This window comes from Neopsephotus bourkii, unplaced genomic scaffold (assembly GCF_033783945.1).
Source record: "Neopsephotus bourkii isolate Nb327-2 ecotype Australia unplaced genomic scaffold, CSIRO-AGI_Nbou_v1 NB_318, whole genome shotgun sequence".
NCBI classification, from domain to species: domain Eukaryota; kingdom Metazoa; phylum Chordata; class Aves; order Psittaciformes; family Psittacidae; genus Neopsephotus; species Neopsephotus bourkii.
This window is the reverse complement of record NW_026900826.1, coordinates 8,992,214-9,008,273: the sequence shown is the minus strand read 5'-3', so window position 1 is coordinate 9,008,273 and position 16,060 is coordinate 8,992,214.

The following is a 16,060-nucleotide window of genomic DNA, read 5'->3' as shown; positions in this document are numbered from 1 at the left end:
TAACTCAAGCCACTTCCTCGTCAATTAAGATTACAGGGATCATCTCAAGGGACCTAAGTGATTATGACCATGATTTTTAAACAAGGATACTGAAATATGTACAAACTATATAATGAGGTATCCAGTAAAAGAACCTCAGTCTTTAGAATTAATAATAATCTGAACTCCCACTGATGTCAGTAAAAGGAGAGGGTAATCAGCACCTCTATGAATCGCACTCAATGCGCAGATGAAGAGCTGAAAGCAATCAAACTGGGAAAGTATGAACACAATTCTCCAAAGAAGCAGCTGTATTTGGGCTTCTCAATTTATAGTTTAGGATCCATATGATTTTAAAAAGTGCTTATGAGCAAAGCACCTATTTCTGAAAATTCCCTTTTCTTTAGGTAAGACATGAAATGCCTGATGTTCTGAATGGCTACACAGGTTCAGGGATCTTCACAGATCCCTGGAAAAGCAGAAAATCTGGCCCAGATACAAGGACATACTACCTGGGGCTTCAGTCCCTTAGGAACAGCAGACACAATTTTCTATTCATGCAACCCCTTAGTACAAATAAGACACTTTCTACAGAATTTGTCTCGTTTTTCTCAAGAGCCCCTTCCTCATTCAAAATCTAAGAAATCCACTTCTGTCTCAGAATCAATTTGAACTCTATTTTAAAGATAATGGCAGCAGCTGGAATACTAAGGAGGATGCAGTGTCTCCCTTCAGCACCACCTAGTGTAGGGCATGCTTCATGTCACTGCGCTCACATGTAGCTCGTCCATCTGCATCCCAGATGCATTCGGCCTTGAGCAGTTTCCTTTGAGCATCTTCCATCAATAATGTTAACAGGAAAAACATGGGAGAAGGACGGGATATTATGTTGAGTAGTTTAAAGATATCAACTCTCAAAGTAAGTAGGTGAAATGCTACAACTGCGTTTCAGGGAGGTTTTTACATAAAAGCTGGCATACAAACAACCGAACGATGACTATATAGGTACACTATTAAAGAGAATAGCTACACTCAAAACTTGGTTGTGCTGATGTAATCTCTCCACTTCTCAGAACAAAGCTGACAGAAAAAGGGGCCACAGTGAAGCTGCGGGGATATTTAAACTTTTACTTTACTGTAATACTGGTTTAATTTGCAAAGAGCACCAACATCTTTCCATTTCAGAAAGGGGAACAGCCATCCCAAACCACAGATTGTACAGTGAAAAGCTAAATGTTCCCTTTTGACCATTAACTGTTGTGGGTCACTGAATAAAGAGCACGCTCCTCATCTGAACTTAATTTCTGCCACCAGAGTGTCAGATGGCTCTGGCTTTCCAACCATACAAGAGAAAAAAAGGGGGGAAAAGGACAAAAAAGAATGGCATTGTTTGTTTATCATTTGGAGTGCTTGTGTCTGGGGAGATAGTTTATAAAAGTAGAAATGTCATTATGTGCACATTTTAAAAGCAATACTAAGTCTAAGCCTACACCCAAAAGAAACATTCAATAGTTTCATAGAAACAGCCAGACAAATCATAAAAGGGCCTATGAACACAGACATCACTAGGATTCTTCAACTATGCACTGTTTTCTACTACTGCCTTCAAAGATCCTCCCAAGACTGAAGTCCCTGTTATGCCAGATGCTGTAGATGTAATTCTGTCTACATTTGTTCATTCATAAATAATTGTGAATGATATTTTCTTGGTACAAATGAAACAGTGTATGTATCTGGGACCCAGACTGTTGAATCTCTGCTAAAATGAAAGCAACAAACCTAAGCAGAATTTCTGAAGAGAAATGGAGCCCATATGTTAGAGAGATAACTGCAGATTATCACAGCTGGAAATGAAGAAATTGTAGTATATTGATTAATTTTGATTTTGCTTAATGGGCTATGACAGAAAGCCACTGAGCTGAATGCATCCTCCTTTACGGAACAGGACAGGTTCTGCCAAGATAATAATACCACTGACTTCAAATGGACTCTCTCTAATGTTTTTTCGTTGTTTCTGAAATTCCATGATCTATTGCCAGAGTAATAGTAATGAAAAGACTTAGACTAACCTTCTTAGAAAGAGAGAGAGCTTAGTAATGGAGGCTACTACCCTGAACAAAGAGATGTTCCACTATTGGAAGCAAGATTACTGGAAAAACTGCGTATGATATAAAACAAAAGGGAAAGATTGGTAAATATCAAGACAACTAAACTGTATTCAGGAGCTTCTTGTGCTCCAGGAATGTGAATTCACTATCTGTTAAGGATTCGATACACTATGGATTTCAGCAGACTGGGGAACAGGTGTAGCACAGGTGTGGTATAGGTGACATAATCCTTAGGCAGTCAGTCTGTGGGATACCAAATACCTCTGCTTCCCAGTGACAGATATGGGAGCTGTACCTGCAAAGCAAGAAACTGAGGGGTAGGAACATTGATCAGTGGAGGGATCTAAGAACTGGAGAGGATTCAGCACTTCTTTTCAGTCATCAGGCAATGGTGCTCTCCTGGCAAGGCACACAAGGACAGATTGTGACAGCAGCTACAATTATCTCTGTCCACTGTGATTTCTATGAGAGTTTTGCTGGTCTTTTCAAGCGACACCACCAAACCTCTCTGCAAAGGAACAACACCTTGCTTATCATTTTGAGATATCCCAGTTCCAGAAACAACATTTGCCTTTGGGAAATGAGCAGAGCACCATGGACTGAATAATGAAATATTTACATGAACTCATCAGAACAATTATAGACACCAAAAAAAAAAAAAGGTTCCACATCCCTTTGAAGGTAAACAGCATAAAACCTCCTCCTGACTTTCTGCTGTTAAATCAGACCTGCATTCTGACGATTTATTTCTTGCTTCAGAAAGACACTGCCTGTAGCTGTGGTCAGACAGAATATACTTTCACAACAATCTCTAATGCACATCCCGTGGTTTTTAGTCTAATGACTGTGACAGAGTGGTTTGCTGCGGGCTAAAGGTTTCAAATTCTGTTTTATCTGACAGATCTAAAGACCTGGTTGTACCATACATGCAGTGAGTGGTATGACACTGACTATATATAGTATGCTGCACTAGTCTCTTTAGGTGGGAAGAAACCCCAGAAATAGATGTAATGTGTTACTGGCTCAAGCTATTACCTCCTGCATCTGAAACGATTCACCTCACCAGTTCAGCTGCCACATATTTCAGATGCAGTTCCCAACGTAGGGAAAGGCCAGGCAAGAAAAGAAGTGAAGAGTTAACCAGTCGTACTGTATGAGGGAACAAGTTTGTGCAGCCAGCTCTCAAATGTCATTCCTTTCTCTGGATGTGGTGACATTAATTGCATCTGACAAGAAGAGTAGGTGGGCCACCATGCTAAATGCAAAACAGACTCACAATGGCAATGAACAATGAGACAGGCAGAAAGGATAAATGATGCACTGAAAAGACAAACAGATAGCTGATTACCTCTGTAGGACTCCAACTGAAGCAGTACAGGTGGTTTGCTTCCTAAAGCAAGAACTAAAAGCCCTCTGTACCTCACAGGGTCTGTAATTTGATTTACAGATCCTTAGCTCTTCCCAGTAATCCACTAGGAAGCTGGACAAAAAAATCTGTACCATAGTCTCCCAATTCCAACTGAGTATCAAAAGTGGAACTCAAGTAGTATATAAGGCCATTTAGAGCTCATACAGCACGAAATGCATGACAGTCCTGACTTAGATCTAGAAGACTATTTACTGCTGCATGTCACAGCCCAACAGCAGCACATCAACACTCTGGTTTCAGAATAGATGAAAACCTTTCATTTCCCAGCCCTGGACACCAACAGTAATAGAAAAGAGGAGTTCATTTGTTCATGGCATCACTGCTTGTTGCAGAGTAGCTCTGCTAGAGTGACTCTTTGTGATCTCTAGACACAATGTAAGGTTGTAGCAGATGAGAATATTAGGATAGCACTGTGTGCATGTGTAGAAAGATGACAGGAGTATTAGAAACATTTGTTTTACAAGCCATCAGGAGTACAAGCCAACACGTTGGAACACTTTTCAAGTTCTTGGCATCTTCCCCAGGCCAATTGCTTCACTTGTGGGACAAAGAGAAATAATTGATATTTGGAATGTTATCAGATGAATATAAAGAAAAATCACTTCCCTTATGTTGCCACTTAAAACACTGGTGCTGTAAGAAACTAACGTTTTAATACTATCTATCTAAATATTATGCTTACATCAAACTGATATGATTTGAAGGTGTCACAAGCTAAGAAAACAAACCACATCTGTGTGATTTCCCTACAAATTCCTGTAAATGTAAAGAATTATAGAAAAAATAATCCTCTGAGATTCCTTTCCATTCCTTTACTCTGTGAAATGTAGGCTCCAGCAAATTCTGGTGTTTTCTTCAAAGTCCCTCTGGAGCCAGCTCTGCCCTGTAAGTTGTGTTTCAGTTTGAAGAGAGGAGGGAAATCTAGTGAATCTTAACCAGGACTATCCAAGGTCACTACAGTCATCAAGCAGTAGCAGGATCATGGCATTTAATTGTCCCACATCCCCTTTTATATCTTTATAAATAAAAAGTATAGGGAAAGGGATTTTAAAAAATGAAGAGCAAAGCAGGATAACTCCATACTTCAGTTTGAAACTCATTGCTTCTAACTGATAGGATTTTCTGCCAGCTGTATCTCACCAGGGTGCATATTTACAGCAACAGCAGGAATGCAAACCCACACTTTTAAGCGAGGTGCCAGGATTGGAATTTAAGAAGGCAAAGAAGTTTGGAAATCAATTTTTAAAAATTCTTGTTGTATCTCCATCCCCACAGGATAGCACACTGACAGAATAAGCCTCTGAGTCACACAAGAACAGAAAATAAAGAAGAGGCTTTTGCACTTGCAGGCTTCCAATGGAACCCCTGTGGTATTAAAGTACTGCCGGCAATGTGTCAGAAACCCAGACATCCACTGCAGATGCTAATATGGTCTGCTGCTGCCTTAGGAAATCATTCTTTCTCTACCTGTTGGATCAGTTCTATGAAGATTAACTCCTACCAGAATGGATGTCACTGTATTGATATTTAAGAACTTCACCTGCCAAACCCCAAACTAATGTCTTTCACATACGCATGCTTTTGTAGGCAGCACCTCCTCACCATTTCTCTCTAGTACATAGAACTGTGCAGTACTGCAGTTAGAATAAAAGTACTTGATCTATGAGACTGATTTCAATTTTAAGTCAGCTTTTATAAAAAGGCAGTGTTTTATCTGGAACATTATGAAAATGGAGCAATTTGCTGTCTCTTTCATTAAATGCATATCACTGATACACAGAGAGTATTTTCCCACCAACTTAGAAGGTACTCTTAAATGAATGAACTCTTGATGCAGTTGAAAATGGGGAAATATACTCAAAGGGAAAAGATAAAGAAAAGCAGCTGTTTATTTGTGCTACTCTCAGAGTTTAAGATGCACTTTTTACATCATAGAGCCTACATAAACCATTGTTTTTCACAGTATGCCATTTTAAAAATAAACTTTAGTATTCTCCAGATTTTCAGTTATTACCTATTCCAGAGTAGTGAGCACCAACTTTCCGATAAATCCCAGTGCACACAGAAACAGACCTTTACCCAGTATACAAATAAATCAACCAGAGATATACTATTCTTCATTGTGGCAATGCATTTCAATTGGTGTTCTAGGAAAGTCTAAATCTTGGACTAAATGAACTGTTTTGTTCAAATCACTTCTCAATGACTCATGCATGATTCCCTGTAGTGACAAGAGCTACTTCTAGTTTATTTAATGATATGTAATTAATTCTCCATTAACGCTCTTTCTTAAACAGTTTCATCATTAGCAAGAATGACTCCTACTGACTGCAAAGAGGGTAGCCCTGGGCACAAGGAGATCAAAGATTAATAAATCTGCTTATTGGTTCAGCCGTGCCATGTCAGATCTATCTATATCTGCCTTTGAAAGCTTTCTAAACTAGCTAATGGTGCAGGATGATAATTAATATTGTATGAGTTTAATTATGCTATTTTTTCACAGTTTTCTTACCCCAGCTATTACAAAACATGAGCTGATGGATGTTACAAGTCAGGGCATTTATGCATGGGCATCCATTCACTTCATTTGTAATGCATGTTAACATGATGATACATCTGTTCTTGTTGCTTTGTTATTTCAGAGGATACTGATTTTTGAAATCAATCCAGTGATTTCATCTGGAGAGTCTTTAATTCAGAGCAGATTTTCCTACCCTTACTCTGAATGAGTTCTTTGCAATCTCTTCAATATGCCCATTGAAACCAAAGCAGCTACTCCAGGAGTAATAATACACTGTTGCATGCGGAAAAAGGAAGCAGAACCTAGCCCACAACTATTGTTATCATGATTACTGAAGCATCTATTACACTGAGTGATAGAGGATAAAAGGGCCAGAGTTCATAACTATGAATGGTCCTGAGAGTAAAGACAAGTGGATTATGCTTAGCAAAATAAAGATAAGAGAACAAGGGAGTGTGTGCTGATGAGTCAGAATGGTTATAGCAAAATCATTCTGGATAGAGCAATCCAAATCAAGAAAAGAATACTACTGCAGCAGAGACTCAAGCCCCAGGATGAAAGTTTAGTCCCATGGCTGTCATTATCACAGAGATATTACAGAGAATGACTCTACAAGCTTCAGAGACAGACAAAACACTAGAAAAGAGGGAAGTCAAATGTGAAGTCCAAGTCTGAGAAACAGACTGAATAACTATGTTTTCCTCAGTGACTGGAAAAGACAAAGAAATGGACTGAAGGCAGAAAGGAGAAAAGGTAAAGGGAAGATGATGAGCTCCTTTTGGCTAGGTTTAATTTCAGCTGGTTGGGACGCCTTAGTGAAAAAAGGCAGACTTAGGAGATATGAGTACAGTGATTCCAGTTTAAATTACAGGAGGAAATGACTTTACTCAAGAAACTGTAAAGTGAGCGAGAAAGAAAAGGGATTTACTTCAATGAATAAGCTTTAATAATTATATGCTGTTATAATTTTACACTCATTTTATGAGGTCAGTTCTACCTGGAATTACAACTGAACAGCTACAGCCCCACACAGAATGTATTTCTTTTGAAATAGTGGGGAGCCAGAAACATCAAAGGGACATTCACCTCTACATAGAGATGGGGGTCTCCAGAAGAAATCTACAATCACCTGCTAGAAAAGGGTCCTTGGATTCATTCTGAGTCTTCAAGTTTGTTCTTCCTTCCCTATTTCAGCTGTATGTTTACAGACTCATTTACTGCACTACTCTTTGTCTTGTGGTGCAAGCTTTATTTGCACTCTACATTAATCTTTTATCACACATATGATGCAAAGGGATGCCAACTCTACATTCCTGGACCTCTGGTGTCAGTCCTTTTAACTACTACAGTTTTGAAAGAAAATATGCACCTAACCCACAGGTATTATGCCTACAGCATTCATTTATCTGAGCATGTGTACTCGTAGTGGAATTCGTTGCAATGATATTCAAATTCTGAACACCTTCACATTGAGATAAACATGTCTCTGATCAGAATTAAGTCTTAGTGTACAGTTTGGAACATAGGTCATGGATTTAGTTTTCTTCAGAGATGAAAACAAAATAGAGCTGCTCCAGAAAGGAAAGGTTATAGCTGCTCTTGCAAGGAGTTTGGCATGACATCAGAAGAATCTGTTGTTTTGACGGGATTGCATTACAGGCAATCTAGCAAACCCAAGTATTTCTTCTTTTTTAGGTAGTCACCTAAAAGAGGACGAGGGGATGAAGGAAACTGGAAAGAGGTTAAACATGATCCTCAGCCACTGTGACTGCTGCAGCATCAGTTCATGGAGAGCAAGCTGCAGCAGAGAGCACACCTTCCACCATTCCCTACCACCTTTCTCTCCCCCACTATATATGAAGTTCTGGCTCCCTGGAGCCCAGAAGCTGCCCATACTGCCCAGCTTGTCTCCTCTTGCCTTAGCAAAGTGGTCTATGTGTCTTGCACTAGCCAGACTTCATCACAGAGGAGCTAGCCTTAGGCTCTTTCTTCTTGCACAGTATATTAACCTGAGGAAGTTCAGAGCAGCCTGAGGGCATTTCCCTGCTTATCTTCCCCTTTGCTTAGGGACTGCCTCGCAGATCTGTTTTACCAATCCAAACACAGTCCAATTAGGTTGTCAGCAGTTTGCTGGAAAGTCGGTCAATGAAGCGCTTGGAAGGGCCTGAGACTGTTTTCCAAGAGATTTAATTCCTTCAAGGGCAGAGCCTTTCTTTGCTGCCTCACACCTCCCTTTGAAAGCTCTGGAACATTTGGGTAACTGTCACATTGGATGCAAGGAGACTGGAAAGTGACCTAATTCATACAAAACAGAACAAACCAGACCAGCAACAACAAAAAGAACTTGTGCAGACACCAATGCAAAGATAGCAAAGCAAAAGGGATTGGTTTTACTCAGCAAGCTATTCTCTTTAAGGGGCTAGACAATGTAAAATCCTCACAGACAAACTCTGTTAACAAGTGAATTCTGTCCACTTGCTGTTGGAGGAAATCTAGCTCTCAGATTCAAGTGTTTATCACTGAAGACAATCAAAACCCTTTCTGCTTCTATTCAGTCTTTCTGAGGTAAATCTGTCCATTGAAACACATAACTTATTACAGCCTGCATCTGTTTAAATCAGCACCTTATCAGCAGTTGATATAGCATATTTCTATTACCATATGTAATAGAGCCAGGAACTTCCCATTCCTGGAAAAGAAGTTGTTCTTGCTCTGATTTTCACAGGAGAGGTGAATACACACACAACATAACTGGCCATGGCTGACACTGCACTGAGGATGAACAGCCAGCCAGGTTTACTGCTCTTCCACTTACAGGAGGAAGATTACTAGATCCCACCTACCCAGGACTTAAGGCTCCAAAGTCTATCAGATTCCAGCTCATATTGCTAAGTCTCCTTTAGCTTTTGAGCATTACTCTGCCAGCAAAGGCCTTCTCCTGGGCATTGCTCCGAAGCAGAAACCTGGCACAAGCAGCAGTATGTGGAAACAGGAGATGACTGGTCCTCCATACTTACACTGGAGATCTGTGATTTGTTTTTTCTTCACATTGTAAATTATTCCAATTCTAAACACGTGCTGAAAAAGCTGCTTTTCAAAATCTAAAACTGCTGCAGAAGATCATGCGCCAATATTTAGACCACCCAGCCATGAAGCTGAATTCCCATTCTCTCTTCTGATGTTTGATAGAGCAGAGCACTTCTTATATTGAAAAGTTGCTCTTCTCACAGAGGACCCCAAACCCACACACTTTTTATCAAAATGCATGGGAACCGTACTGGGAGCATCCCCAGCTCAGGAACTGAAGAATCTGGGCAAAACATCAGCCTAAAATATCTCCTTAAAATTGATTCGTCAGGATTTGGGCAACAATCTTCTCTGGGGAGATGGGAGAGGGCTTTTATTACCCTCATCTCTTGTTATTAAGGCTCATAACCAACAGAATACTTAAACATCATGTTTCAAAATTCTTCAGTACTAAAACACTTAGTGTATGCTTTAATACTCTGCTGCATTAGGACCTAAACACACTTTTATGTACTTTTGTTCTGTGTCTGATTTGGAAAACTGGAGACCTAGATGATGATTACCCATACTAAATTTATTATCTCCTCACGCCATGCTTCTGCTCATGTCAATAACACATCACTAAACACAGGTAGATGAAACCAGTCCAACAGTCATCTCAATATCAGTCAGGAATTTTTTTCATTATATGGAACACCCATTGCTGGAACAATGTCAGATGTGAATGAAGTACTTCTGATGGGAACTCACAATAGCAGGAAAGAGTGTACAGCCTGTTATAATGAGGTATTTATGTAACTGATTCCACAGACACTTGCACATATGCTCAGGATCTAGGAAAATCTAGGAGACATGCTCTTGCTGTGCAGAAATAGTACGTTGAACCTCCACTCTAAAATGGGCTTTTACAGCCAGCAACTGACACATTGATTTAACAAACTTGCATGTTTTGATTCAAGCATCTCATCCAGAGGTAGCTGAGTGTAATATTTCATGATGTGCCATGTTTAGTCTTCCTCCTGCTGACTTCCATGGGAGCCAGAGCAAGCAAAGCATTGGCATTTATCCTCCAGCATTGCTCTTCTGTGTAAGGTTAATACCGTCATTTCGCTTCGCATGGGTTTGTGAGCCAGGCAGGCAAACTGCAGAAGAATAAGCCTCCCTCACAGGGAGACAAGAACACGAAAGAGGTTGCCCAGCAAAGTCATCAAAGCAAACAGCATGAATGGGACAGTGTTGATGAAGACAGAAGTGGCATTGAAGGCTGCAATAACAAAGCAGGGCAGTGACATGAAGATAAGTAGCAAAGTAATTGGCTGGTTGAGCCAAGTATATCCATGTAGTCTGCCTGCCAGCAGCAGATGCAAATGGATACTAGGCATTGAGGATCTAAGTGCCTATTTATGTAAATATATTCTAGATGCTGACATGAAAATACATAGGAACAAACACTTACTAAATAGAACTAGAGGTTTCTGAAGGTATCTAAGCTAATTATTACAAACCTTCTTTGAATCTACTACCAATGAATGAAGGGTTTTCTTCCTGAATTTCCTTACTAATTATTCTCTAAAGCCACAGTTGTGCCCTCTACACTTGATCCTGCAACATTTTCATGTCAAAAAGACCCCTGAAGTTACACATTGACAGATGACTTTCTGGCTCCCCCACTAAAAGCCCATTTTAGCAGCTAAGTGGAACTGTCCCATCTGTAAAGAGAAAATTAATAACATTTCACAGTGGAACAAATAACGTATGCAGAGACTGGAACCATGACGCCTTCATTTCATCATTAGTGAATTGCGAGCAGCTCACTCAGGCAGGGAATGTCCCATAGCAAGCGGAAGAAACTCCTTCCCTCCTCTCTGTCTCCCAGTTCAGCAACCTAGGGCTCAAGTACTTCAGTTTTGGTACATACATCCATTGATCAGGTCCTCACTAGCTGTCATCTATACTTGAAGCTACAATAGCAAGGAACATATATTCTAATTTTGGTAAAACATGTGAAATTCATCATACTGGACAGAAAAGTTATACTTCTAGATTTGATGTATGGGTTGAAACTTTGTGCTCGCTAAAAGCAAGTCCCAACCACATGCATGTTGTCTTAAAAGGCCTTATTTCAATCCCGGCAAATGAGCACCAGATGTTTATTTTATTGTACTTGCATTTTATACAGTCATTCAACATTTCAGGCTCATGGTAAGGTCTCAGGCACTCTCTCTGACCTACCTCACACTCCAAAGGAAAAGAGAGTTGCAAGAGAGAACAAAATCAAAAATAAAGTATAATAATTCTGATTAAATACAGCAAATAAAAGAAAGAAGAACTGAAGTCCTCTTACAAGGTGAAAGAGAAGCTAGGGTGAGAATAACCTCTGGGTTCAGTTATTGTCAAGCACAGACCTATTGCTAGAAAACCTCTCATGAAAAGAAATGCTTTTGGGGTTTTTTTAATTTGCTCATTTTATTATTCCTTTATAAACAATTTTGCTCTGAAAGGGTCTCTTTGGCTTATACATGCCATAAGCAGGTGATTAAAAGGCCTGTAATTACATGTAACCATTGTGGCTTCTCTGCAGGTGACAGTGGGGATAAGGCTGCTTCCATGGAGGAGGAAGTCTGGCTTTTAGCATTTGTTTAATTAGCTCTTTTATTTCCTTCTTTCCTTCTTAGAAGCAGCTGTTCTTTCACTCCAATCTCACTGCCCACCTCATCCACTCAGAAAGAAAGTGCTCTCCAGGCCAAGCTGCAAGAGTTAGAGAAAGATTTGGCCCTGCCAGTGCTAAGTGCTGATTTCACTGCTGTTACACACCCTCTGTCAGTTTTGATTTTATCTTCCATTTGTATCTGTCCCAAGAACACTGCTTGTTGATTGAATAAATTTCAAAGGCTTGTTTTCTTGCTAAAGAAGCAATTTAATGTTTAAGTGTAAGCTTAAAGCAATCACAATGTATAGGTACACAATGAATTAGAGCACATACCAGGAGGTTGAGAAAAGGCTTCCATTCCTCAATCTGCCACTGACTTAATTCATCACTCTGCTTCAGATTTCACCCATCTGTGAAAGGGGATAAGGATCCTTCCCCAACTCACAGAGCTGGAATGTCATTAATATTTGCACTTCGTTTCAGATTCTTTAGAAAGAGCTTTTCCTTCATACCATTTCCCTGGTTTAGCCAGCAATTGGACTAAAGATGTGAGTGTAGTTCAACCCTATATCCCAGGCTGCGTGTGGTGCCATCACCTGGAGTGTGCAGTGCCTTTACCATGGGTGTTGTGAAAAATTAGACAACAAGTTGTTCTAAAGCAAAGCCTTGATTTGAACATCTGTGAATTTCAGAAAAGCTTAGACTTGACTCCACATCCCAGTCCAGCTGCTTGGGGCCATCAAAGGCAAATTTATCAGTGAAAAAGCATATGAAGTGGCAAGAAAAGAGGAGAAAGGGGAGCTGGAAAAAAGACATAACAAAGAAATAAGTGAGCAGAACCCTAACCCTAAAACAAACTAAAGCTGAAAACATCAAATCTGCATGCAAGCAACAGGACTAATTTAAAAAGTGGAAATGTAGACTGTACTGGGATGTGATTTTCTGCGGCTCTTTTGCTTCAGATACCCTGATGCTAATGCACTACAATGATGATGAATGCACTGTATGTGCTTATGCACTGTCTTTCAAGAAAAAGGTCTGTGTACTGTATGTGGCTCTTCCTGGAGCTCGGTGGAAGGTACTGAGTAGATACCCGAAATGAAGGAGCAAACAGTGCAAATGCCATTACAATTCACTCCCAGGAACAGAGTCCCCTAATGGTTTCCTAGAGGCACGTCAGGCAACATAAGCAGAATATTCTTTGCTCCTGCCGCAACTGTTCGGAGTCCCCAGACACAGAAGAAGGTGTAATAATGAAAGGAACATTCTGAATGCCAACCCGTGGCTACTGGAAAGAGGTGGAGATTATCTTGATGCTGCTGCCCCACACCGGGCAGATGGTATAAATCTGCACACAGGCTCCAAGCTCTGTGTGTGGCAGTCTGTCCTGTTTCTGCGGTGCCTGCAGCTTTCTGTGGCTGATCCCACACTGAACCCCAATATGTAAAACCCCCAATTGATGAATCAGCCCTGAAACAGACCTGTAATTTAATCCAGACCTTTGCAGGTGCAGTTCTGTTACACACTGCCTTTCCTAAACTGACAAGATCATTTCATCTTGATAACCACAAGAAAATACATTTGTGTATTACCCACTTTGGCACACACCACAGGTAACTTCAAATACTATCAGCACTCTCCTCAAACCCACTAGCTTTTAGTGTGGAGGAGGAAGAGGACATGACCTGTCTGACAGCATTTCAACACTGTAGTGTTCATGTACCTGCAGAGCTGAAGCTATCAGCTAATTATCCAGCCTTACTGATTTATGGAGCTTCATGTGTCTTCAACACCTTCATGGAGCTTCACGTATCTTCAAGACTTTACTAAAGCAAGGCTTGCTTGATATTTGTCTTCTATGTAAAGCTGGGAAGGTGTTGGAATGCGAATGCAGGTCTGAACTGTGACTGCAATACCCGGCCACAATGGCACACAGCCTGTTGTTCTTGAAACCAAGTATTTTGCTCTCAGTTTGTTCTCTGCACCTGACCTTTGGGCTGGAAAATGCCTTTTGTGATGTTTATATGGCATCTCAAAGCCTTGATGTAATTCATTTCTATGTTTTAGCATAATATCAGGGTGATAATAATGCTTTTAAATAAATCTGTATTTTCCCTTGTAACACCGTTTAAAAACTGGCATCTAAACACGTATGTACTCATAACACATAACTCTGGTTAGGGTTGAAATACCCATATGGAATATGCCATATGGAATATGCATATGCCTACAGAAACGTACTCTCAGTTACCACTCCAAGGAGGCAGTTTATCTATAAACTAACACGTGTCACACTTTGCTTCCAATTACCTACCCTCTTGATGCACCAAAGCAGTATTTAACCAGCTTTCACACTAACAAATACAGCTGTGTGTCACCAGTGATGCAGGAAATAACCCACAATCTCACTCTGCACTCTGCAGCAGAGCAGTAACAACCTTTCCCCATGAAGGTCTGAGGTGTTCTGTGTACAAAGTGATACCAGCACTTCACATGATGTGAACTCTAGAGGGACTACAATCACTTTGTCTGTCAAAGACTATATTACAGTACTGCATTGCTCTACATTATTGCAAAACTGAGTGTATTACATTGTAAGTACAAATTTAAATGGGAGGATTCTTAGGAGAATCCCGGTAAGAAGCAGAATAACTTCTCTTACTTCTGTAAAACGCTTACCATTGCATCATTACTAACAGGAGAATGAGCATTACTGAAACTCATTCTATTAAAGTACTGTGCCTTAAAGTCCTCTGAAAGCTCAATCTAAACAGTGAGAAAACCAAGGATTCTGTAATTACGTGTAAGGGTTTTACTCAGATTTTCATTCTTGGCTGCAGAACTGCATTAAGATACATTCAGAATTCCTGTTTTGGTTGTTACCTTGCATACTCAGACAAGCTCTGTTGATCTCAAAGAGCTTTGTGTACACATAAAGACCGATTAAATGTGGTGAAAGTCCATTGATCCTTTGTCTTTCATTTTAAGCCTCAGGGAATCTGATTTATTCTCCTGAACTTTAATTCTGACAACTTTCCCACTTCTAACTCAAGCAGAGGCAGCAACTTGAAAAAACTCAGCTTCCAAAACCGCCATACCTGGTTTTATCCCCTGAAACAGATGATTAGGTGGAGAACATCCTCCCATCTCTGCATGTAGTGAGATACATGGCCAGCACTGCTCAGCTTCCACTGCATCTCCAGGGTTCTGGAAGGTTTGTAAAGGTTCGTGAAGTGACACATTACTGGTGCAGGGTGGAGCACAAGTGTGATGAGGAGCAGCTGAGGGACCTGGAGGGGTTCAGTCTGGAGAAGAGAAAGCTCAGGAGGGACCTTATTGCTCTCTCTAGAGCAATGCCAATGAGTGGGCATGTGATGATGGCACATGCCGTATAAGTTTCTGCCACATGAGTCACGCACACTCGACTTCATCTGGATCTATAGATCCATTCCCAGTATCTGGCCTATGATAGATCATCTCTAGCATGGCTGATTCCCTCAAGGACTGGATGCTTCTCTCTGTCGTGGTCCACTTGCCTGAGCGACACGTAACATCATCCTTGTAGGGAAACCTTTCCTTCACAGCTCCCAAGAGCCACCTCCAAAGGCGGAGGGACTGTTTCTCTTTTGTAATCACTTTCTCAGTTCCTCCTGGTGGAGCCAGGAGGGGCTGGGCTCTGCTCCCAAGGAACCAGGCATGGGACAAGAGGAAACGGCCTCAAGCCGCACCAGGGCAGGTTTAGATGTAGCTGAGGAACAATTCCTGCCCCAGAGGTGCTCAGGCATTGGAACAGGCTGCCCAGGGCAGGGCTGCAGGCACCGTCCCTGCAAGTGTTCACACCCCGTGGAGACGAGGCCCCAGTGCCATGGGTTAGTGGTGGCCTTGGCAGTGCTAGGGAACAGTTGGACTGGATGAGCTTAAAGGGCTTGTCCAGCCTGGCTGGTTCTGTGATTCCATTCCAGCAGCCCGAGGCGAGCAGATCCCCTCCCCGGCTGGCATTCCTGCTTCACACCTCTGACAGAAGGCAGCCGCCTACAGTTACCAGTCAGGAGCTGCCGGCACTGCTCAGACTTGAAAGCACTCCTCAGCCCTCCATGCTTCCCACCTTTCACGTCGTTGCTGCCACCACTCATCTCTCACACAAAGGACGCCGACCGCTTCTGGACAGCTGCAGCCACCGTGGCCGGTCCCTCACCCGCGGGGCTCGCCGTGAGGACGAGGCGAAGGCCAGCGCAGGGGTACAGCCGGGACCGGCGGACTCTGAGGCGGGCGGCGGCGACCTCCAGCGCTGGCGCTGCCGAGCGGGCGCCACCAGCCCGGGGGGTAGCAGGCGCAGGCCGGGAGAA